The sequence below is a fragment of the Capra hircus genome, chromosome 10, assembly GCF_001704415.2.
Source record: "Capra hircus breed San Clemente chromosome 10, ASM170441v1, whole genome shotgun sequence".
Lineage (NCBI taxonomy): Eukaryota > Metazoa > Chordata > Mammalia > Artiodactyla > Bovidae > Capra > Capra hircus.
The window spans coordinates 28,911,234-28,934,433 of NC_030817.1; the positions used below are offsets into that span (position 1 = coordinate 28,911,234).

The following is a 23,200-nucleotide window of genomic DNA, read 5'->3' on the forward strand; positions in this document are numbered from 1 at the left end:
ATCTATTAATGTGTCTTCCTGGTGTGAACCACCTGTCCTTTGCCTAACAAATCTATAACGAACCAGTGAGTAGGTACATCTGCTGTTTTATGGGTAGAAAAATTATCTTTGACTCTGAGACTTATGATCTCATACTTGAATAAGACCTAAATTGAGTGAGTTCTGTCATGTGTTCTCATGACTCACACTATCTAAAAAACATTTCAGGGTCAATTCTAGTGAAAAAATTCACCAAAAGACTGGAAACGTCTTCTGAATATTTAAGCAAATTTTGCAGTGAAAATAAACTGTTCAAAGAAATATAGCTATATGCATTTAAAATGAGACCTCTGGAGTTGAGGGACATAAGGCAAATGCCATCATTTAAGACCCTTCCTCCCCTACTTAATAAAAGCACCTATATTTCACCAGAAATAAAATTTTATTAGTAACATGTCAAATATGCCTTAAAATACAGTGACCTTTCTTCTTCTTCTAAGTTTAAAAAACAATCCAATAGAAACTAAATCATGACCCAAATATTTTAAATGTGAAAAAGACATATTTTAGATTATGTAACAGATACACATTTTCCCACATAAATGTTGTAGAACACCATCTGTTTGGTTTCTTAGTGCATTCCACAGAACTAAATTTCTGCTTTTCTCCTTTCATTTTGTGACAAACTTATGGCACTATATTTCACAATAGCTATACCAACAATTTAAGACCAAAAGAGAGCCTGACAAAAATCACTTGGCATGCTCAAATCAGACAATTCAGGTGACTCCCTCTTTCACACCAATCCTCACTCAGACACCAACAGCTTAAGAGAAACAGAATGTCTGTACCAAAGGGAGGATTTTTCATGGTATAAAACTCAAGAAAGAGTTCAAGATAAGAAGATGAAGTTCCAGGTACCATTTTCAGTTCAGGTTTACCAAATTCTTCAACCCATGCAGATATTCAAGAATGGCACATGACTACCTCCATATCCCCTTTCTGCACTTGATGTAGATAAAATTTATAAATCATTTTCTAGGGATTTTACTGTATAGAATATTGTCATATTTGTGGCCAGTTTGAAAAATTAGCTTATGATACTTCTTGCCTTTCATTTCTTTGAAGAAAAAGTTTCCGTGGAAAGCAGACATGAATGCAAATGCTTTGAAAGTAGTAAGACTGTAGGCCTGAATGTATATTTTCATTCTCAAAGCCACGTAGAGCATCGCTACTCAGAGTACTCAGTGAGCCAGCAGCACCCATGTCATCTAGGAAACTTGAGAAATGCAGACTCTCAGACTCCACACCAGGCCTACTGAAAAGAGTTTGTATTCTAACTTGATGTCTGGTGACTTGCATGCACAAGATTTGAAAAGTGTTACTGTAGAGGAATCTTCTTTATCCACTCAACTGTAGAATAATCTTTATGGAAAGACAGAAACTTTAATGGAGAAATACAATCCAAAGGGTTCAACCATGAAGGTACAAACTTTTAGACATGGCCCACTTACTAAGGAAATAATAATCATGAGACATGTCACATTGCTGATTTACAGTAATGAAGTTTGATGGGAAAAAAAGAACATAAATTTAAATTTCAAATATTACATAAATACTCATGAACCAACTGCTTGAATTAATTACACATGATCTTCCTTTGTTTCCAACCTAAGGTATTTAGCAAAACATGTAGAAATTTTAACCATTACATTGAACTCCAGAAACATAAAGATTACCTTAGTAGATAGTTATTTAATGACTATGTCGAATAGTATTTCAAATAATTCTATCAAGAAACTATGATGGATTCTAGTTTGATACACTCTGGAAACCTTTCTCAAGGGGGCTCAACCAGCACTGCAAATTGTTGTTTTCTTCCAAACAGTTTTGAACAAATCAGTATCAACAGCATAAATTAGGTAATTAATAACCTGCTGTATACCACAGGGAACGTTACTCAATACTCTGTACTGGCCTTTATGGGAAAAGAATCTTTAAAAACAAAGAGTAGATATATGTATATATATAACTGATTCACTTTGCTGTACACCTGAAACTAACACAGCATTGTAAATCAACTATACACCAATCAAAATTTTAAAAAAGAGAGGGGAGAGAGTATTAGAACCATAAGCTCCACTTCCGACAGACTGAAAAGACAGGGGTTGGCTGAGCTGTGATTCAGAAAGGAAGCAACTGGGAGAGGAGCACGCCTCCAGCAGCTGATGTTAAGAAATCCCGAGGTTCATTTTAGCAATTTACCAATACAAGGCAAATTAAAGAAAACTGCCCTCTAACTTGAACACATTGTATACAACCCTCAGACTGATTTCCTGATTCTGCTATCCCTTCAGGGATATCATTGACAATATTAACCTGATTTGCCGTGTAAAAGTACATCAAAGTTAGAGAGGTGGGGAGGAGGAATTGTTCTGCACTTTTACTGGTCTCCCTTCCTCACCTACAACCTCTTGTGCCCCAGGGATGAGCGACATCTCCCTTCCGCAGCACTGGTTTTCTCTCATTCTTCCAAATATAAAATACACTGCAAAGCAGAATGTACTCTCCTTCCATTCTAAAATCTAGCTCAGTATACCTTCTTTTCTCCCTGTGCCTCTTCTTGGCTACAAACACCTTTGGAGATACATGTTTGATAACCATCCCAGAGTCTGGAAAAGAGAAATGCAAGTGCTACTCCCAGTAAAGAATTCTTACTTTTAAAAATGAAACCAAATATCTCTGAGTTCCTCCCTCATCAATGAACAGCTTGGACAAAAGAACTGCGCATCACTCACCTGTGTCTCCTCAACCCTGGCACCATGCCTGACTCCTAACAGTTAAGCAATAAATGGCGGGGAACTGCACTTATTTAAAAGTCCTCTAGCACTGACTTTATTACATCTTGGAATGCACACTGAAATCCTCTCATGTGTTTGAGATTAACCACATGTACACCAGCTCACTCACCATTTAGTCTTTCTTCCAGCTTAATTTCTATTTTTCCTTTTCTCATCCACCCAAGGAGTTCCATTTTAGGGATATTTCGTAGTGGTACCACATTTCAAGTCATCTATATACAGAATAGAATCTAGTCTTAGGCATCAGTGGTGAGTAAAAGAAAGGATCAATACCCTGCGGGTGTTCAGATTCGGGGAGCACAGCAGACAAAGGAGAGAACAGTTGAGTACAGCAAGCAAGCAACAACCCTCACATGAAACAACTTGCGCTTTCACTTACTAATTCTGTTCCTCATATCTCTGCACCTCCCCCTCCTTTTTTCTTCCTCTCTTTTCCTCTCTGTTTCTTTTTCTTCTTCTTTATGAGAACTTAAGGCTGTTTGGGCACCCACAAAATTAGTCTACATTACCAAAGGCACTCATACATTTCCCATCCTATCTTATCTTAAGCATGGCTCTTGTCACCAAAGAAAGGATGTCCAGGTTCAAAAAAGTTGTCACTGTTTTCAAAACTTGCCGTTGTTTTCCTACCTTTGCATCTCCCATAACAGATCGTGCAGGATGGAGACAGCAGAGCAGGTCCCTATGTAACAGGTTGCCATGGTAAAATCACAGCAATCTCATTGGTTAACTCAGACAAGTTTAAATAGCTTAAATACAAATTATAATTTTTCAATGAGTCAAGATAACATTAGTCAGCTCCTTATCTACGAATTGTTTATTGGAAAAGAAATTAAATGCTCTAAAAGATAGTTTTTAAATAACCTAGTTTGAAATCAACACATATTTCTTAAAAAAGAGAAGCATATTCACAAATACCAATGAATTCTAAGACAGTTCCTTCTCTGTATATGAATGCAAAATTCAGAGAGCTCAGTTAATGATGTCATCAAATAAAACAGATTTTATGTCTGTTACAGGTTCATTGCCCAAGAGTTCTTGCATTAAGATTTCAGACAAACAGTAAATTTTACAATATTATACTTTCTTGGTAATTTTTTCTCCCCCTCTCTTTTCAGTCCCAAAGTATACACATTTATATCCTCAAACAATTTCAATATGTTGCATTTTTGTAAGTCATTCTATTAGCACTGGTGCGTTTTTCTTATAGATACTGTCCTAAACCAAGCCAAATGTCCCTATTGGTAAGAAGTTTTAAACTATTAGAGAACTAATTCCATTTTTTAAAGTACATAATTATCCTATCAAATTTGGAGTCTGTTCAATTAATATTTTCATTGTTTAAGAAAACTACATTTTAATAAACATATTCTGGGAAGTAAGGTATGGTATAAGTAGTGAAATAAATTTTTGAAATTTGGTAACAAATTTTGTCCTTAAATTAATTTTAAAATATATTTGTATGTCAAAGCTATCTCACCATTCATACTAAATTGCCTTAAAAATTAGCCCCAGTTATAATATTTTAATTTGTTCCAAATCATTTTTCTCTAATTCTGACTGAGCAATTAAATAGAAATCTGATAATCTTATCAGTTATATATCTATGTGGTCTTTAACAATGCATGCTAATTAGGGGACTCATATTCTTTATACCAAAAGCATCCCTGTTAATCGCCCTGATAATTCATTAGAGGGAGCAAGTAGTGAATCAAAACTAAAAACAAAATTCTCTTGAAGAGATAAAGACCTTCTTGATTACGAGATGGCATTCAACAAGGGAGGATACAATGCTGAAAAGTCGCAATGTCTAGATCTGTGAAAACATATGACACTGAAGGCCCAAGCAGTGCCCTTGACTGTTACTATCATGTATGTATAAAGTGCTCTGAAAGCACGTTAGTAAGCAAATCACTCCAAATCCCTTTAATAATGTTCTTCCATGTCCTGTACAATCCTTACTTTAGGTTCTTATCTTCATTATCATAGTCTATCTAACACTCATCTTTGGGTCTTTGGTATTTTCTTAAATGTACCTTTGGCACCTAGTTTTCCAATCTGTTTTATCAGTTAATGACAATTCTTTAAATGATGTGCGCCATGGAACATAAGTCCAGACATTAAAATCAGACATTTCACTCAAACCTCAAAGAACATCATGAACCATTTCAAACAGTTTCAGGAATGTATGCAACTTGTTAACTAATTATCTTTCAAATTGCAAAATATAGGAACTTATCTCAACGTCACCACTAAAGGCATTCTGAAACGTTTTGTCAAATAGTGAACGGTCGACTATTATACAAAAATCAGTGCAAAGGTTCATCTAGACAGCCTTAAATGAACTCTCAGATGAAGAAATAACATCATGTAGGATTTCTTGGTCTCACCATTTTTTTGCAGATAAGATTCTTTAAAATTATCTGCCTATTAAAACTGAAGATGACCTGCCTACCCATTTCCTGAGCTTCACGGCCTGTAAATGTGACATCATAAATAAATTTAAATGCAACTAAAGGCCAACCACAAATTTTAATTGACCCCTAGAACTTAGAGATAAGCCCATCTGCAAGGCTATTTTATAAATTCCACTTTTAAAGAGAAAAATCTATGAAGCAAAAAAAAAAAAAAAAAGAAATGTAAAATGGATCAGTGTAGAGTGTTCTGGTTGTTAACATTCAGCAGTTAAATTGTAGAAGGTTGGTCACATCTTGAATTGCCACTAATGGTAAAAGGAGAATGGTGTCAATTATTTGGCACAATGCTTGACAAACCAAAGCATTTCAGAAAGGACTGACCCTTCCTTTCATCATTCACAGAAAATTAAATTTGTTCTACCCTTAATCTTCAGGGACAAAACATTATCTGTTTAATATGAATCTGTTACTTTCCACGAGAAGTGGTAGAATTTGGAAATAGGTGGTTTGAAATGTTTAAATTTGCAAAGGAACTTATTTAGGTCCCTTCCTATGCACACTATCTTAAAAAAAAAAAAAGGCAAGAAAACTTAGCTTCAAAGCACTTATTCTCTGCTTTATAATACGTGGACATATTTTCGATTTGGCTGGATGATACTAAGGACTGCTGAAGAATAACCAGGGTTCTCTCCAATCAGTTCAGCATGCATCTCATCTCTGATCTCAAGGGCACTGATAATTAGTGCCTTATATTAACATCTTCACTATGAACAGTTCAGGCATTTAGAAACAAGGTATCAATGGACTTTAACAGTTAATTTAATTCATTTTATAAATAAGCAACTGAGAATTCTGCTCCAAGTGGCTGCTAGTGTAGCCCATTCCATAAATGGCATTCTCCGAAGCATAAGGCACAATATGATACGAATGCAGCTCTTCGTAATAGAGAGACTGAGAACAGCATTCCTGTACCATAAACTTCAGCCGTTTTCTTGTATCAGAATAAGCAGTCTTATAACAGGGAGCTTCTTTAAAGTATTCATAGCTCTCTTTCTCCGTCTCTAGATGGATCTTCCTCAGCAAATTGTTAATTAACACAGACCTTCTTAAGTAGGTTTCTGGGTCTTCAAGAAATCTGAGCTTCTCAAGCGAAAGTTTAAGAATGCAGGTCCTGTCCTCAGGCAATATCAGGTGCTGAAAAGCAAATACAACCATCATTCAATCGACATTTTAGAAAAATGAAAACAAGAACCTTTGCTATTGACAAGACTCAAACAAAATTTAAAAGTAGACCCTTACTTTTGGAAAATACCCATGGTAATCTTGATGTAAATCTTCTTCTTCTGCATATTTTCTCTTAAAGTAGGCTACTTTCGACGTTGTTAACGTATATGTTAATACTTTTGTTGGATAAGCTAAACAAAATAAAATAATTGGAGAAAAGTCAGATTTTACTATAGCAAAAGAGTGTTGGAAAGAGTGTTTAAAAACAAAAGTTCTACTTGTCAAAGTAAACTGATGACCCCAGAAACTAACATTTTCTCTTTACTTACTAAGCAACACAGTGAAGATAGTCAGTGGCAATTGTCCTGTGGCTAAGAAGCCTGTTTGCAGGCAAACTATTCAGACCCAAAATATAGGTTCAAGGTTGGAGAATTATATTTACTTCCTTATGCAGCCCCTCAGAAACAAAGTGTTAGAATTATGATACATTCTTGAAGTGTTAGTCACTATGTCTGTCCAACTCTTTGCAATCCCATGGACTGTAGCCTGCCACGCTCCTCTGTCCATGGAATTCTCCAGGCAAGAATACTGGAATGGCTAGCCTTTCCCATCTCCAGGGGATTTTCCTGACCCAGGGATCTCCCACACTGCAAGCATATTCTTTATTGTGTGAGCCACCAGGAAAGCCCCCAATCCTCTATTTAATGTCATGCCATTTAATGTCAAAACATATCCACATTTGAAATTGATTCACAAAATGAATGGAAAGAAATGTTATTTTTTCATCACGCTTTTCATCATACTGCTTCCCTTACAGAAGGCATTTAATGTTTCTCGGTTAACCAAATCTATGTAAAATGGTTGGTGACCCAATTATATACTTTAAAGAAATAATCGCATGTCTACAGACAAACCCTATTATATGGTCATGGTATAACCATCCTCATAACACCTGGCTTAGCATAGGTTAATCATAAGCAAACAGTTCAAATATCATACTGATTAGAAAACTTGACCTTGGTATAATTTTTAAAGTAAAAATGTTGTTCTCTCCTTTAATACACTATTGTTGAAAAACCTAACTTGTTTAGGGAAGGATGGTGTTCTGAAGGCCGATTTTCAGAGGTTTGGTTTAAAGGGAATTTTTAGTCTGTACACTAGGTGGTGCTCTTATCATGGAAAAGAGGCAAGTATAGCTTTGAACCCTAAAGACACAGAAGGTGCTTCCTAGTGAAAGCACTGAATGAATTTAGAACAGAAATTTGAGTCCAGTTCAGTACTCATTCAACCTCAGTAGACCAGATCAGAACATAAAATTTATACTTAAGCATTATCAATTTTACCGTTAAACACACCTTTGAATATTTCTGGGTGTTGAGACCATTTGATTCACAAAATGAGTACTTAATTAATGTGTTGGCTAAATAAATTCATGGTTAAGACATTTGATGTTTTTTCCCTGACATCTTGAATTTTTTAAATCTTAACTATTAAAAACATACTCTTTAAAAACATGACTCTTCTAAGTTTTCCTCCTTTTGGTGGCATCTGTATAACATTTCCTGTAGCTTTTTGTAGCTGGATGGTTTTCCTTAACCAGTAGGAAAATCTACCAAAAAACAAAACAAAAAAATCACACCTAAAACTTTCCAAATTTTCACTGGCACAGCTGTGGATTATAAACCCAAGAGAGTCTTAAATTAGAGTTGGCATGTTCTGTAAGGGAAATTAGAATTTTAAGCCACTGGTGTGTCTGACCTAAAAAGAGATGAATGTGTAATGATCATTCACAACTGAAAAAGTCAGTACACAATTCCTGAGTTCAGTTAGCACATCTCAGTTTATATGAAATTTTCACAGATTTCAAAGGTTAGAAAAAAAGGAAAACAAAATTATTTGTAATGAAAACATCAATGAACCTAGTTTTCTCAGGGGCTGTTTTTTTAGTTAACATTTTCTTAGGTGTATTTTTGAGCTTCCCCAGTGACTCAGATGGTAAAGAATCTGCCTGCAATGAGGGAGATCTAGGTTAAATCACTGGATTGGGAAGCTCCCCAGGAGAAGGGAATAGCTACCCACTCCAGTATTCTTGCCTGGAGAATCCCATGGGCAGAGGTGCCTGGCGAGCTATAGTCTATGGGGATGCAAAAAATCAGATATGACTGAGCTACTAACACACTAACACTTAAAGGACTGAATCAATAAGGAAGCGAAACTGGGTTATTCTGTGATAATAATTAATTATTACTTATTGCTTTTTAAAATTTTTTAAACTTTTTACTTTATATTAGAGTATAGCCTGTTAACAATATTGTAATAGTTTCAGGTGGACAGCAAAGGCACTTAGCCATACATATACATCCATTCTTCCCCAAACTGCCCTTCCACCCAGGCTGCCACATAACATTTAGTAGAGTCCCCTGCGCTATACAGTAGGACCTTGTTGGTTAGCCATTTTAAATATAGCAGTGGGTACATGTTGATTCCCAATTCCCTATCTCTTCCCCTCATTCTTCCCCTGGGCAACCACAAGAATTACCTATTTCTTTTAAACCACTTAACCCGTTGATGCCATTATGGTTCTCAAAAGTTAGGAAGCATCAGAATTGTCTCTCCTGAAAACGCAAATTGCTGGGTCCTACCCCCAGAACTTCTAATTCATTGTGTCTGGGCTAGGAACAGAGAATTTCTATTTCTCACAAATTCCCAGGTAATGCTGAAGTTGCAGACCTGGGGACCGAATTTTGAGAGCCTCTATGTGATAGCATTAGGCAAGTGTAGTAGTGGCACTACAACAGCAAGTTGAAAACAGAACATTCAGCCCATCAACTGATTGCCTAATCGTGAGACTGCCAAGCAATTGACTTGATTGATTTTTGTTGTTGTTATTGTGACATTGGCTACATTGACTTGGATGTTTTAGCTTCATGAGCAAAGCCAGACTCCATTTAAACTAGTAGTGAAAAATGAATGAGATCACTTTTCAACATAAATTCTTCAGTTCACATTAAGAAATATCAATGATTGACAGTTATTAGCATTATAAATGACTGGACAGGTCACTAATTTTTTTTAAAAAAAGGTTCGATGAATTACTGTAGTGCAAGAAAGGGTGAGGAAAGATTTGAAAATATAAATATATATGTATATACGTTCACATATATATTTGGAAGTAAACACATATTCATTTATTTTACAAAGTAATGCAATGTCTACAGCATTAATAGCCAAGTAAAGGCCTTTTAGTGAATGACACAAGGCAGGGCAGGTGGCAACTTAGAAAAACAAGTATCAAATAAACCACGTGATGATCTGGTAAAATACTTTTTATTTAACAATAAGAGCAAAAAATATGTATGGTCCCAAGCAAGGTTCATAAAGACTCTGTCTGCTGTATTCAGGCAGTTATCCTAAGATAGAGAATGTATTGGACCCTGGAAACACAGTAAATTCTCAGGGGTTTAGATTTGTGTCTCAGCTCTGTGGGCGACACACTTAGCCACTTGGTTTATTGCTCTTAAAAAATACCCCCATGGGTTGTTGAAATGCTGAAAAGCTTTCACAGCTGGTATCCATTCGACAATTACTTCCTTGCATGCTGTTTAGCTATTCACAATGTTTTCGGCATCAAATTTTGGAGGATGCTTTTAGCCACTTTGAGGCTAAAATATATAGCAAACATAAGTTCCTACATCTGTTTTCTTGGCTGGATGAAAATTCAAAAAATTCAGAGCTGGGAACTATTTATTGATCACGTGTTCAGCCTACATGATCTACAGATGGGGAAACTGAGACCCAGAAGGGTTCAGTGGTTTTCAATTTGGTGTGTGTGGCTGAGAGTCTGGGTTTTTAAGGCAGGTGGAAGTGGTCCAGATCCACCACTTCTTAGTTGTGTGACCTTGAGAAACTTACATGAACGCTCCACAAATTTCATTTGTTAAGTGGGGATAGAAGTAATACTGGCTCACAGGATCACTGAAATAATTCGTGGAAAGTGACTGGCATTATGCCCAGAATATAGTAAGCCCTCAATCAAATCCTAGTTCTTATTAGGGCCAATAGGCACAGATCTATCCCAGAAGCAAATCCTAGCCTGGCCTTCTAGCTTTGACCTTAAGATTCTTTCTACCACCCTGCCTCCTAGAGATACTAGATTATAATTAGAGACTTAAATCTATGTGTGTGTGTGTGTGTGTGTGTGTGTGTGTGTGTGTATGTGTATGTGTATGTGTGTGTGTGTGTGTGTGTGTGTGTGCGTGCGTGCGCTCAGCTGTGTCCAACTCTTTGCAACCCCATGGACTGTAGCCCACCAGGCTCCTCTGTCCATGGGATTCTCCAGGCAAGGATACTGGAGTGGGCTGCCATTGCCTCCTCCAGGGGGTCTTCCTGACCCAGGGATCAAGCTCAGGTCTGCTGTATTTCCTGCACTGGCAGGTGGATTCTTTTCCACTGAACCATCTGGGAAGCCCTAACTAGAGAGTTAAACAACTGCAAAAGTGCACTTCAAATGATCAAGATGAAAATAGCACAGATACTATAACAGCTCCAAGAAAATGCTTCTAGATATATTATCACTGGTTATACAGTTCGGGTGAAGGAAATATAACTGTTTTTTTAAAATATCCAAATAGTCATTTGAAGAACTAAAGTTACTCTGAATTTCCAAATAAGTTTGCCTGTTATGACCCAGTAAACGTATGTAAATCTATTTATATAATTCTCCCATAGCTAAAAAGCCCAACTCAACCCAGACTATTATTCAAATAAAGCTGATGAAATAGACAAGAAAAAATAAAATGGCCTCTGTCTTCATAGTCCATGTCCTGAACTCTGAGAACAGCATATAAATTATAAAATTGAATGAGGCTGAGCCTAAATTTATCTCTGAAAGTAAAATGGCTAATGCTGACTTGAATATTCAAATTGTTTTTAATACTCTAACCTCTGGGTACATAAAATATCTGTGCCAACCTCAGTGTCTTTCCTAGTCTAAAATGTCAACAAACAAATGAAAAGTCACAGAACAGAATGACCATCCTTGTCATTAGAGTTCTGACAGAACAATTTATACATATTTCTTTAAATAAATGTTTAAAATGTAATTACAAATGGTTGCTTAAATGCTCTTTCTAACTCTTCTTCTTCTGCCTCCAGACAACTGAAATCCCATTAGCACACAAGTGATTTCATTTGGTGCACAGCCCATGGGCAGTACATTAAGGAAAAATCATCAGCAAATTAATTTACAAACACTTCAAGAGTACAGACGATCATAAAAGGACAACTCTTGTGATAGTAAAACCATTCTTTGCCCAAGACTGTAAAAAATCTAAGAAACGGTAAAGAAGTGATGAATTTAACATATCTTAATTTTGGTAAGGTTTTCATTTTCTACCCCACAATACTTTAATCAAAACAGGACTACCACAAAAACAGAGTTTAGACCATCCTATTGGCTATATGCCTCTGTACCCAAAATCAAAGGAAGAGTTTGATCAATGGGGAAAATAAAGAGCTTCTAGTCAGATCAACAACCAATCCGTGATGTGGACAAACCACGTGACTCACCTTCCAGTCTCTCAATGATTTCTCTTTGCCTAGCGTTAGCCTGGGATGAGCTTTAAAAATGTATGTATCCCTGCTGCTGCTAAATCGCTTCAGTCATGTCCGACTCTGTGTGATGCCATAGACGGCAGCTCCCCTATTCCTGGGATTCTCCAGGCAAGAACACCGGAGTGGGTTGCCATTTCCTTCTCCAATGCATGAACGTGAGAAGTGAAAGTGAAGTCACTCAGTCATGTCTGACTCTTAGCGACCCCATGGACTGCAGCCTGCCAGGCAAGGATTTTCCAGGCAAGAGTACTGGGGTGGGGTGCCATTGCCTTCTCCGATGTATCCCTACATATATACATAATGCTTTGCCGATGGCAAAGCTACTGAAATCCTTCCTTAAGTGCCATGGGCACACCTGTTTACAAAGAGCTACTCTACCTCTCAATGTTAGTTACATTCTGCAACCTTGCTGCACTGGCTACAGACAATTCAGCATGATCTTCCAGGACACTGGTTCTGATCTCAGTTCTACAGTTTATTTTCTTAGTGACTTAGGACAAAGTATTTAATCTCAAAGAACCCTGAGTTTCCTCATTGATTCAGTTCAGTTCAGTCACTCAGTCGTGTCCAACTATTTGTGACCCCGTGGACTTCAGCACACCAGGCTTCCCTGTCCATCATCAACTCCTGGAGCTTGTACAAACTCATGCCATCGAGTCGGTGATGCCATCCAACCATCTCATCTTCTGTCATCCCCTTCTCCTCCTGCCTTCAATCTCTCCCAGGATCAGGGTCTTTTCCAATGAGTCAGTTCTCATTGATTAAGCGAGGCCAAATATCAAAATCACTGAGTTGTGCATGGATTAAATGAGATGTTTAAAAAGCACTGAGAGCCTGTCATACATCCACATATTTTCTGCTCAATATTACACATTACTATTGCAGTGGCCTTATTTTTGAAGCCATATATGTGAGTGTATACATGCCACTGAGCAGCACTATGTTGTATGGAGGACATCTGTCCTCTCTTTAGTGTTAAGCAGAGGAATGCATGAAACATCCATGAGTGGATTCAAGCAGACAGACAGGTGCAATATGCAAGGCTGTAATGCTACATCTTCTGTAGACCTTTAGCTTTGCTGATGTTTAGCAATATCCCATCAATCTTCTCCCTCATAACCTCTTGCCTGGCACCTTTCTGGATAATATGCTCTAGAGGAGCAGAAATCATCGCCAGTTTTTAGCTGTGAATCAATGGAGCAACCTGTTCCTTCAGAAGTATCTTCCACTCCAGGCACATGATTGACCCTATTGGCAGTTTAAAATTACCAACAAGTTGCAGCTTCTGGAAAACTTTCTAAGGAACTTCCAAGGGATACTGACAGCCAGGGAGTTACAGATTTTTTTCAAGAAACTAGCAGCGTAAAGAGAGCCCCAAGCGCAGATATGTAATATTAAATCAAAGACCATTTGATGTTCCACACGCCTACCTTGTTTCACTGGTGACAGTCTCAGAACCAAAGAGAACATCTTTAAATGGACAGGATCAGCCAGGGAACCATATTTACCTTTGATACTGCACTGCAGCCTACATAATGAGATCTGGCTCTACTAATGAGAGAGACGCAGTGCAGCAGGTTCCTGGGGGAAGTTTTGTGACTTATCACCCCTCGGAAGTGCATTCCTTATTTTGAAGGATGAGGCTCCCTTACACTCTACCTTTTACCTTAGAAAGTGGGAATGAATCAGAAAGAACACTGGCAAAACAACCGCACTGACAGGTGGAGGTGACAGGAAACATCAACAGTGTCTAGGGAAATGCTCTACTTCCTTAGGCACCCCAGTCTGTTGCTCAGAGAAGGGTTTTAAATCCCTGCTATGTGTATGGAAGTAGCCTTTTTTTTTTAAGTATAGTTGATTTATAATGTTAGTTTCAAAGCGAATCTACTATACATAAATGTATATCCAGTCTTTCTTTTAGATTATTTTCCCACGTAGATCACTACAGAGTATTGAGTAGAGTTTCCAGTGCCACACAGGCGGTCCATGTTAGTTATCTATTTTATATGTAGTAGTGTATTTACGTGGAGAAGGCAGTGGCACCCCACCCCAGTACTCTTGCCTGGAGAATCCCATGGACGGAGGAGCCTGGTGGGCTGCAGTCCATGGGGTCCGCAAAGAGTCAGACACGACTGGGCGACTTCACTTTCACGTTTCACTTTCATGCATTGGAGAAAGAAATGGCAACCCACTCCAGTGTTCTTGCTTGGAGAATCCCAGGGATGGCGGAGCCTGGTAGGCTCTCGTCTGTGGGGTCGCACAGAGTTGGACACGACTGAAGTGACTTAGCAGCAGCAGCAGCAGCAGCAGTGTGTCTATGTTAATCCCAATCTTTCAATTTATCCCCCCTTATACCCTGATAACCAAAAGTTTATGTTCTACATCTGTAACTCTATTTCCATTTTGTAGATAAGTTCACTTGTACCCTTTTTTATACTCCACATATAATATGATATTTGTTCTTCTCTGTCTGACTTATTTCACTCAGTTTGACAATCTCTAGGTCCATCCATGCTGCCACAAATGGCATTACTTCATTCTTTCTAAGGCTGAGTAATATTCCATTGTATATATGCACCTGCTGCTGCTTCTGTTATTCAGTTACTAAGTCATGTCCAACTCTTTGAACCCTACGGACTGTAGCCCACCAGGCTCCATGGGGTTCTCCAGGCAAGAATTCAGGAGTGGGTTGTCATTTCCTTCTTCAGGGGATCTTCCTAACCCAGGGATTGAACCCAGGGATCAAACCCACTTCTCCTGCATTGACAGGTGGACTCTTTTACCACTGAGACACCCAGGAAAAATATATGTACCACATCTTTGCTTCCATGTCCTCTTGGCTATTGTAAATAGTGCTAAGGTATCACCTTACACTAGTAAGAATGGCCATAATAAAAAAAAATCTACAAACAATAAATGCTGGAGAGGGTGTGGAGAAAAGGGAACCCTCCCACACTGTTGATGGAATGTAAACTGAACAGTCATATGGAAAATAGAACGAAGATTCCTTAAAAAACTAAAAACACAGCTACCATATGATCCAGTTACCCCACTCCTGGGCATATATCCAAATTTGAAGAGATTTACTTAATTTTACAAATTTACTTAATTTGAAAAGATCCATGCACCCTAATGTTCAAAGCAGTTGTCTTTTCAAAAGTACCTCATTTGTAACACCCTCATTTTCTTCCACTTTGATACTACCATCAAGTTTGGGTAGATCACCAAAAAAATTAAGCCAGATATCCAGAAGTGTTGTAGAAAAACATAAATTAAAACTAATCATTAACTTTACTCACTAAGAATAGAGTCATTCCTCAATTTCAGGGCACTGGTTCCAGGGCCCCCACAGATACCTAAATCTATAGATGCTCAAGTCCCTCATATAAACTTATGTTGTACAGTTGGCCCTCATATTTGGGGGTTCCAAGCCCTTGAACATCTTGCTCTGGAGTTGGTTAATTCTCTGCCCTCACTCATTACTGCCTCATTTATGTCACCACCTGGAGTTGTTGTGGTGATAAAATGTTCTTTATTCACTAAAGAGTAATAGACACTTCTTTAAGTTACATTGTGTTCAACTCACGCATACCACTTAGTAGATGTCTTATCTCCCACATAAGATACTGAGCCATAAAGCGGTAAAATAAGACTCCAGGTTTCTGAGTCCTGATTCTCTTTGCAACGTCCCCAACTTTTCTTCACATCTTAACCCATGCCCCCTTTTAATAAACATTTTAAATGTAACACAAATTCTGATACACCACCATGGAGGGGATTTTCCAGGTTCCCTGTCCCTCCTCTCCTCTTGATTATCACTAATATTTAAAAGACTCATATATTTCTATCTACCAAGAAGATTTATTTTTTGCATTTTACTTTCTATAATTCATAGCATGAGAAAAGGTTTAAGTTTTTCTAAATATAGTTACCTTACAATACTGAACATAACACTAGCAGATCCTTTGTTAATATCCTCCCACTCCTATTGAGAATTATGGCAGCAAACTAGATACCTGCTTTTAGCCTGTTAAATTTAATCATGAAAAATTTAAAAATAATTGTGTTAAACTAAAAAGTGGATACATTAATGCAATGTATTGAGACTATCTAGATAGACAGCTTACTAAAAATAAGATGGAAGGCAGGGAGTGCTGACAAAAATTAGCCCCTCCCAATATCTAAAGATGTACTTCTTCAGTTTTCATACTGCACAGTTATGGTAAATTTGCTCCCTGCTTCTGAAACCATTATATAGGCTTTTTCTGGGGTTCTGAAGCGTATTGCTTTGACAGATACAACAACCTGGACTGGTTGTGCCTTGGCTCTAGAGCTATTGTTGGGATGTTGGTATTTTGACAATGAAAGCCAACTGGCAAGAGTCCTCAGTGGAAAGCCCAGACATAGAGGCAGTGGTCTCAGCATCTTAAAGCTTTCAACATTTCTCCATGTTTCAAAGCATCTTCTAAATCCCACGAAAGTAACATGACATAAAACTGAATGCAGAATGATGTTCATGAACACCTAAAAACTTCCAAACAGAGTACTGGATGAAAAATTGAAACTATAACTTGATTTCAGTTATAACTTGCTTCATCTCAGCCTTAAGTCTTAGTATACTCCTAAGCCTTAAGTATACTCCTCTCTATAAGACATGATATGTTCAAGTGCAGCTGGTCTTCCCATTGACAAGAGAGACTAGCTACACTGGCTAATTACAAATTGGTGAAATGTTTTTTCATGCTCTTAGAATCTACTAATGTCTCTAGGATTAAATGCTTAGGTTATAAAGATCTGTTTTCATTTATCATTATAATATTTTCTGGTGAATGACTTTAAATAGATATGGTCATCAAGATTGCACAGTAAATATTCTGCACATTATACATTCATGATAGAATCAAAATTAAAATTTAAGAACTCTTTTCACTTGACCTTTTGATTATGACAGTGGTTTCAATGAAAGAGCAGACTCATTCACATAAACTGAAGGGCCCTGAATGATTTTAAACTTCTATGCATATTAAATAGGGATAGGATGTATAGAAATTACTAATGCAAAGGCTAATAATGCATATACATGAGCCAATACTTATGGTTGCTTTACTCAAACTTTCCTCAGATTGATAGCATGACTAGAACTCTATATGTATCTCATGACAGCTGACAGTAAATTTTATTGGTCTCTTTGGATTTGTTTCTCACCATAAAATGTAGTAATTATGATGGAGGAAGGAAAACAGGTGGATGGTGCTAAAGACTAATGAAACAAGCATTTCGGGACTCAAGCAGTCATCTTTAGTGCTTAAAATTATTAAGCTACAGATATTTCAATAAGTGATCAAACAGACCAGTACTTGTAAAGTCTCAAGACATCCACAAAAACTAAACAACCAGATTAGAATAAATTTTCAAATAGGTTTCTGAATAAAATTGCTCAATTATTTATTTTTGCAAAAGGAGGTAAGGAAAGAAGAAATATGCCATGGTATATTTTTATGTATTTAATTATAATCTGCTAGACTGGTTACCTATAGGAACTGCACATGGATAGCTCAGTACATGTGAAAGTTACACAACACTGGAGGACTGAACACTCAGTAAAAGACTATGTTATATCCTGAAAATTGAGTTAAAATGCTTGACACTCATGGGTTTCTATCACAATGACTTTAATGCAAATTAAATTTTAAAAATCACCACATTCTCTTTTTGCAGAGAGCTCTCTTTATTGCCTTCATTTCAGACATGTACCAATGTGCTCATAGGGTTTCCGCTTGACATGTTCGCCAAGCCAAGCTACCTAATTTGGCCCCACCCTACTCATATGAGTCTTCAGGAGGAAAATCTGCCAGCCCACAAATGTCCTTTCTACAGAAAACCTCTATTGACTTCTACCCAGCAACCATCTATATAAACAACCCCTTATATTGATCTTGTAAGTTATGGTAATGCTGCATTAGCATTTATTTCTCTGGATACATATTTAAACAGTAATTTCTTTTAAGCTAGTGATTACCTGGTAATGCTGAATCAATCTGAAAAGTGTATTTCTAGGACAGCTTCAGAAAATCTGGTGAAAGTTCCCCTTTTCACAGTGAGCATTTCTCAAAGCCTCAGACTCATGAATGGCTACCTGAGGTTTTGAAACAAGGAGAGAAACACAAATAACATTGGAAGAGTCAGAACTGCACTGACTTGAACTGGTTATCAAGTCAGGAGAAGGCATGCAATAGGAAGATACTAAGATGTTTGAGGTGGAGTTGATCTGGACCAAAGAAGTAAGTAAACCTTCAAAAATACACAGTTACTATAATATTCTCCATTTAATTTAATTGTAAATATGAGGACTCTTAACTATTCTAAGAAATGTGGAAAGAAATGAATAACATCTCATCAGATATTTACTGGGCAATTATTTGGGGGACGTTATTAGTAGATTGATTTTAAAAAACAGGTATAATTAGTTCTTTAAATGCCAGACTTTTGTATGATTTCAAGAAATATTCTCTCTAAAGTAACAATTCAGCAGTTAACTCAAAACAGACTTACTCAATCGTCCACTGGAATACACACTATTTCTCACAAGATTTGAAATTGTCAAAGGGTACTTTATCTTTGAAGACAGTTTTTCTTTAAAGGGCCATGTTTAACTGCACCTTTATTTTTACATGGATGTATGCTTACAGATCTCATCATCTTCTATATTTAGAGAGATGAGCTTTCCAAAGGAAGATAGGCAGCCAATGAGGAGGATCCCGTCAAAAGAGAGGTGAGTTACTATGGTTACTTTTCAGGAGATTGAGTAACAGTGAACTGGCTGCTCCCAGCCAAATGGACCCTTTCCAGAGCCGGACCTAAAAAGAATGTTGCTCTCCATACGTGTTGATTCAATTAGCCAAAGCTACACTATCCTTTTCGCCTTAACCACAGGTTTTCATTGGGATCTCACTGCTTCCAGCCCTCCTAGCTGCACACAGGCAGTAAAGTCAAAGGAAAAACAGGGAGGACTGAAAACTTCCGAGCACAAACCTAACAGCGACGGGCAGGGGCATCTGCAAGAACAATCCCAAGATTTAAAGAAGAAAAATCAAATCATATTGTTCGGGACCACCAGCTAGCTACTTTTCGATGACTGGGGCGGGGTGGGATCCCAGAACACGTCCGATCCACGCCCTCAATGAAAGAGTCTTTTCTGAGCCTGAGGCGGGCACCTGGCTGGATAAGTTCAGACATACCTTGCAAGCTGGGTCCACTCACCCGGAGACCGGCGCGTGCACCTGTTTCATAAAGGCGCGGGGTTCGGTGCTCCCTCCCGCTTTTACGGCGCTGTCACTCTTCAGAAGGGCACTGACAGCGACAGCGACGGTGGTGGCGGCGCGACAGTGGCAGCGGCGGCAACTGCAGCTCGGCGGGCAGCCCTGGCTCCTGCAGGTCCGTCCCTCCAGTCTCTGAAGCGCCTCTCGCTCGGGGTTCGCAACGCGAGGCAGGCTCGCAGCTGTTCTCAGCTCGCATTGGACCAGAGGGAGCAGATGTTATCCGGTTGCTAGGAGCGTTGCTAGGAGGCGATGACGCCCCTCCATAGCTCGGGAGCAACTTTTCTGCAGGTCGGTGCGCTGGTGGGGGCTGCTGGGAGGAAGGTTTAAGAACAGGAACCAGGAAGGTGGCGGACAAAGAGCCCCAGATAGAGGGTCCTGTACTCGCCCGAACTGAGGCCTAAAGAACCGGTTGGGTTGCTGCGGTCGAGTGAACGCCGTGGCTCTGTGTGCTGGGCTTCAGGCCCTGGTGCGCTAGCCTGGGCAGGTGATGATGGCCGCGCCTCTTATGGGAGGGTCACTCGCTGTAGGCCCTGGCTGGGTGTCCTGTAGAAGGATCGGGTTTGGGCATGCGAGACGGTTGGCACTTCCAGCGGCTGAAGAAGCAGCAGGACTCTGTTAGTGCCTCTAGACCCGCTGGGATGCTATTCACCTTGGGGCAGGTCCCTGGCAAGGTGAGAGATGAAGGAGTGTGCGTGTGTGAGGAGGTGAGGCGCACGGGACAATGAGTAGAGGATCTTCCGCCCTCTGGGACTCTTCTCTCCAGTGTGTTCCTGTTTGTGTCTGCAGGTTTGAATATTTGATAGATTTTGAAGAGGGGAAAAACAACTAATACATGGCAATCAGTCCAGAGTCTAAATCCTTTTGGCACTGTCTGTGGCTGCCTACTGGTATAGTGCCAAAGGTTTCAGAAAAAAATGACCCTGTGGTCTGAAGTACTTTATGCAGTTAGAAAGGCTTTATTTTGATCCAGTGGCTAATTAAAACCTCAGGCTAATAAGCAAACTTCTTTAAAATGAAAATATACAAAAGAAAACGTACTTTTCACAAAGGAGACTGGAGAAGGTATGCAAGTATCAGTCATTCACACTTTAGTATAAAGTCACCCAAAAGCTTGTGCTGTCTCTGTACTGTATCACTCAGGCTATGTTTTTATTTTTTTTTTATCATCACTTCTTGTTGTTGTTGTTGTTCAATGGGGTTGTTGTTCTTGGGTGGAGGGGGATGTTGAGAATGCCAATGTGGGCAAATTTGGATAGCCAGTGAGCCAAATGAAAGAAGGGAAGATGACAAACATAGCAGAGAAATTTTGCCAAGTGCTATTCTCAGAAAAGGAATATCATTGAAGAAGTAGATACACAACTTCCCTATAGGGTCAGGTCAGGGTCTGGAAGGAAGAGGACACCTCTGGGAATAAATTAAAAAGAAAAATTGCTTTCTTTGGAGCCAGAGCAGAGCTGCTATACAGTGTCAAGCTGACTCCTGCAATGGCAGATTTTCTTCACAGTTCAAGGGGCTACAGAAAGTGGCCCTACAAATCTCAGGGACCTCTGCCCCTTGGGTACCCAGTACCAACTTAATACCTATAATAGAATGCAGAGTTAAGAGTTTGTTGGCCCTAAGATTGAAATACTGTAAACTTGTACTAATAATAAACTCAATTTTAGACATCCACTCACAATACACATGTATATCAAATCATTATGTTGTATGCTTTAAATATTTTAGAGTTTTGTCCATTACACCTCTGCAAAGTAGTAAGGGAAAGTTGGTAACTTAAAATCCATCTGGAAAAAATAAATAAATAAGTAGGTCGAAGATCTGATGATTTCATGCCAGCTATAAGGTAAGAAAGGTGGCTTTGAGACTGGCACACCTCAAATCTGGGCAATGGCCACAGCCAGAATTATACCACTACTACCTGTTCTTTACTGTGAGTGAGGAAGGGAGCTGCTATCTCAGTCAGCCTTGCCTTCTTGGCTAGCTCATTTCCAGAGGTGCTCTCCTTTGCTGTTCATGGCCCACTTTTTTCAGGTTCCTTGAATGGGGAAGGTTCTCATTGGTCTCAGGTATTTTGTACATGCTGTTTCCCCTTCCTTAATGTGCCTCTCTTTCACCTGGCTTACTCCTACTCAGCCTTCAAGTCTCAGCTTAACTACCACTTCCTCATAACTACTTACTTCTTTAACTACTCACTTCCTGAGTGACTTTCCCTCACAGACTTCCACCAACTAGATTAACCCGCTAATTACGTTCCCAATCTTCCTACTGATCCTACTTCACAACAGTCATCACACCAGGTTTTCAGCTAGTCCCACCTTGTTAACACTGTGTCCCCAGCACCTAGCACACAGTACCTGGCTGTGTTGTGTTAGTTACTTAGTCGTGTCCGACTGTGACCCCATGGACTGTAGCCCACCAGGATCCTCCATCCATGGAATTCTCCAGGCAAGATTATGTGAGTGGATTGCCATTCCCTTCTCCAGCAGTACCTGGTACATCAAAGCTAATTATGATGACATGCGTGTGCATGGTATCACCCAGCCTGGCTTAGGGCTTCTGTTTTCACCTTAGGTGTGTAGCTGTCAGTTAGTGAACTTACATAAGCCATATGGGTGGCCACTACTTGTTGTCCTTTTTGTTAAGTGAAGGAGAGGAAAAAACTCTATTACACAGAAAACTGTTTTCTTCCCTTAATGAGCATTGTATTGGTACAGCAACTTCTCTTCCCTCTTAAACCATTTTATAAAGGTCACTCACTCTCTGTACACCTAAAACTAACATAACATTGTAAATCAACTATGTGAAGGGAAATGAAAGTTGCTCAGTTGTGTCTGACTCTTTGCAACCTTGTGGACTATACAGTCCATGGGTAGCCTTTCCCTTCTCCAGGGGATCTTCCCAACCCAGCAATCAAACCCAGGTCTCCCACATTACAGGCGGATTCTTTACCAAATGAGCTATGTGCCAATATAAAATAAAAATCTTTTAAAAGAATACTGCCTACGGCTGAATGTTATTAGAAAAAAAGAAAACTTTAACTGATTTCCACTAAAAAAGTCACTGTCTGGATTTTAATGGCATTGGAAAATAATCTAAAAGTCCTTTATACTCCTAAGTCTTTTCCTCCAAAGTAGGTGTGAGTCCTCTGAGCTGAACTCTTTCATCTTTCCTTAAAATTCTTTTCCAACCTCAGGTAAAACATAGCCTCCATCATCACATGCTGCATCTCTATGGAGCAAAAGAAAAAAAAAATCTGTTTAGAAGCAGCTAGCTAACTTGACCAACATGGACAGAACTTCTAGTATACAATATTAGAAAAGACCAGGAAATTGCCTTTTTTGCTGTCAATATAACTCATCAAATAATTACCAAATTCCGCTTCATCTTGAGGGACCACCTCAAGAAAAATAACAGATGTTTGAAGACACGAAGGAAAGGTCAAGGTAATCTCAAGATCACAGAGTTACTTGGTAGTAAAGTCAGAAATAGAAACAGGTATAAGAGTTTAATCTGTACTGAACCACACAGTGGTATGTCTGCAGATATAATTTTATAAATTCTTCAATTCTTCTGGTAAGTGATTAGAGCAAATCTTTCACTAAACAATTTTGGGTTTAAAAATTAAATATTAAAATACCATACCACTCACCTGAGAATTCATCTAAACTCTTGTTTTTTCACCATTGAATCTTTCCCCTCCTTGAGATAACCACAGAAATAACACTAATCCTGTCTCCTACTCCTTATCTATTTGGTGAAAAGAATTAGATGTTTTCTTATGTAGTAG

At 38.6% G+C, this 23,200-nt stretch overlaps 1 long non-coding RNA gene across 1 annotated transcript; it reads right to left on the bottom strand.

The window, feature by feature from the left end:
• On the bottom strand, nucleotides 403-21,791 carry LOC102181690. The gene is made up of 4 exons (XR_310343.3): nucleotides 19,333-21,791; nucleotides 18,114-18,230; nucleotides 6,557-6,672; nucleotides 403-6,451 (listed from the first exon to the last, which is right to left on the bottom strand). It is a non-coding gene; the product is annotated as an uncharacterized LOC102181690 (long non-coding RNA).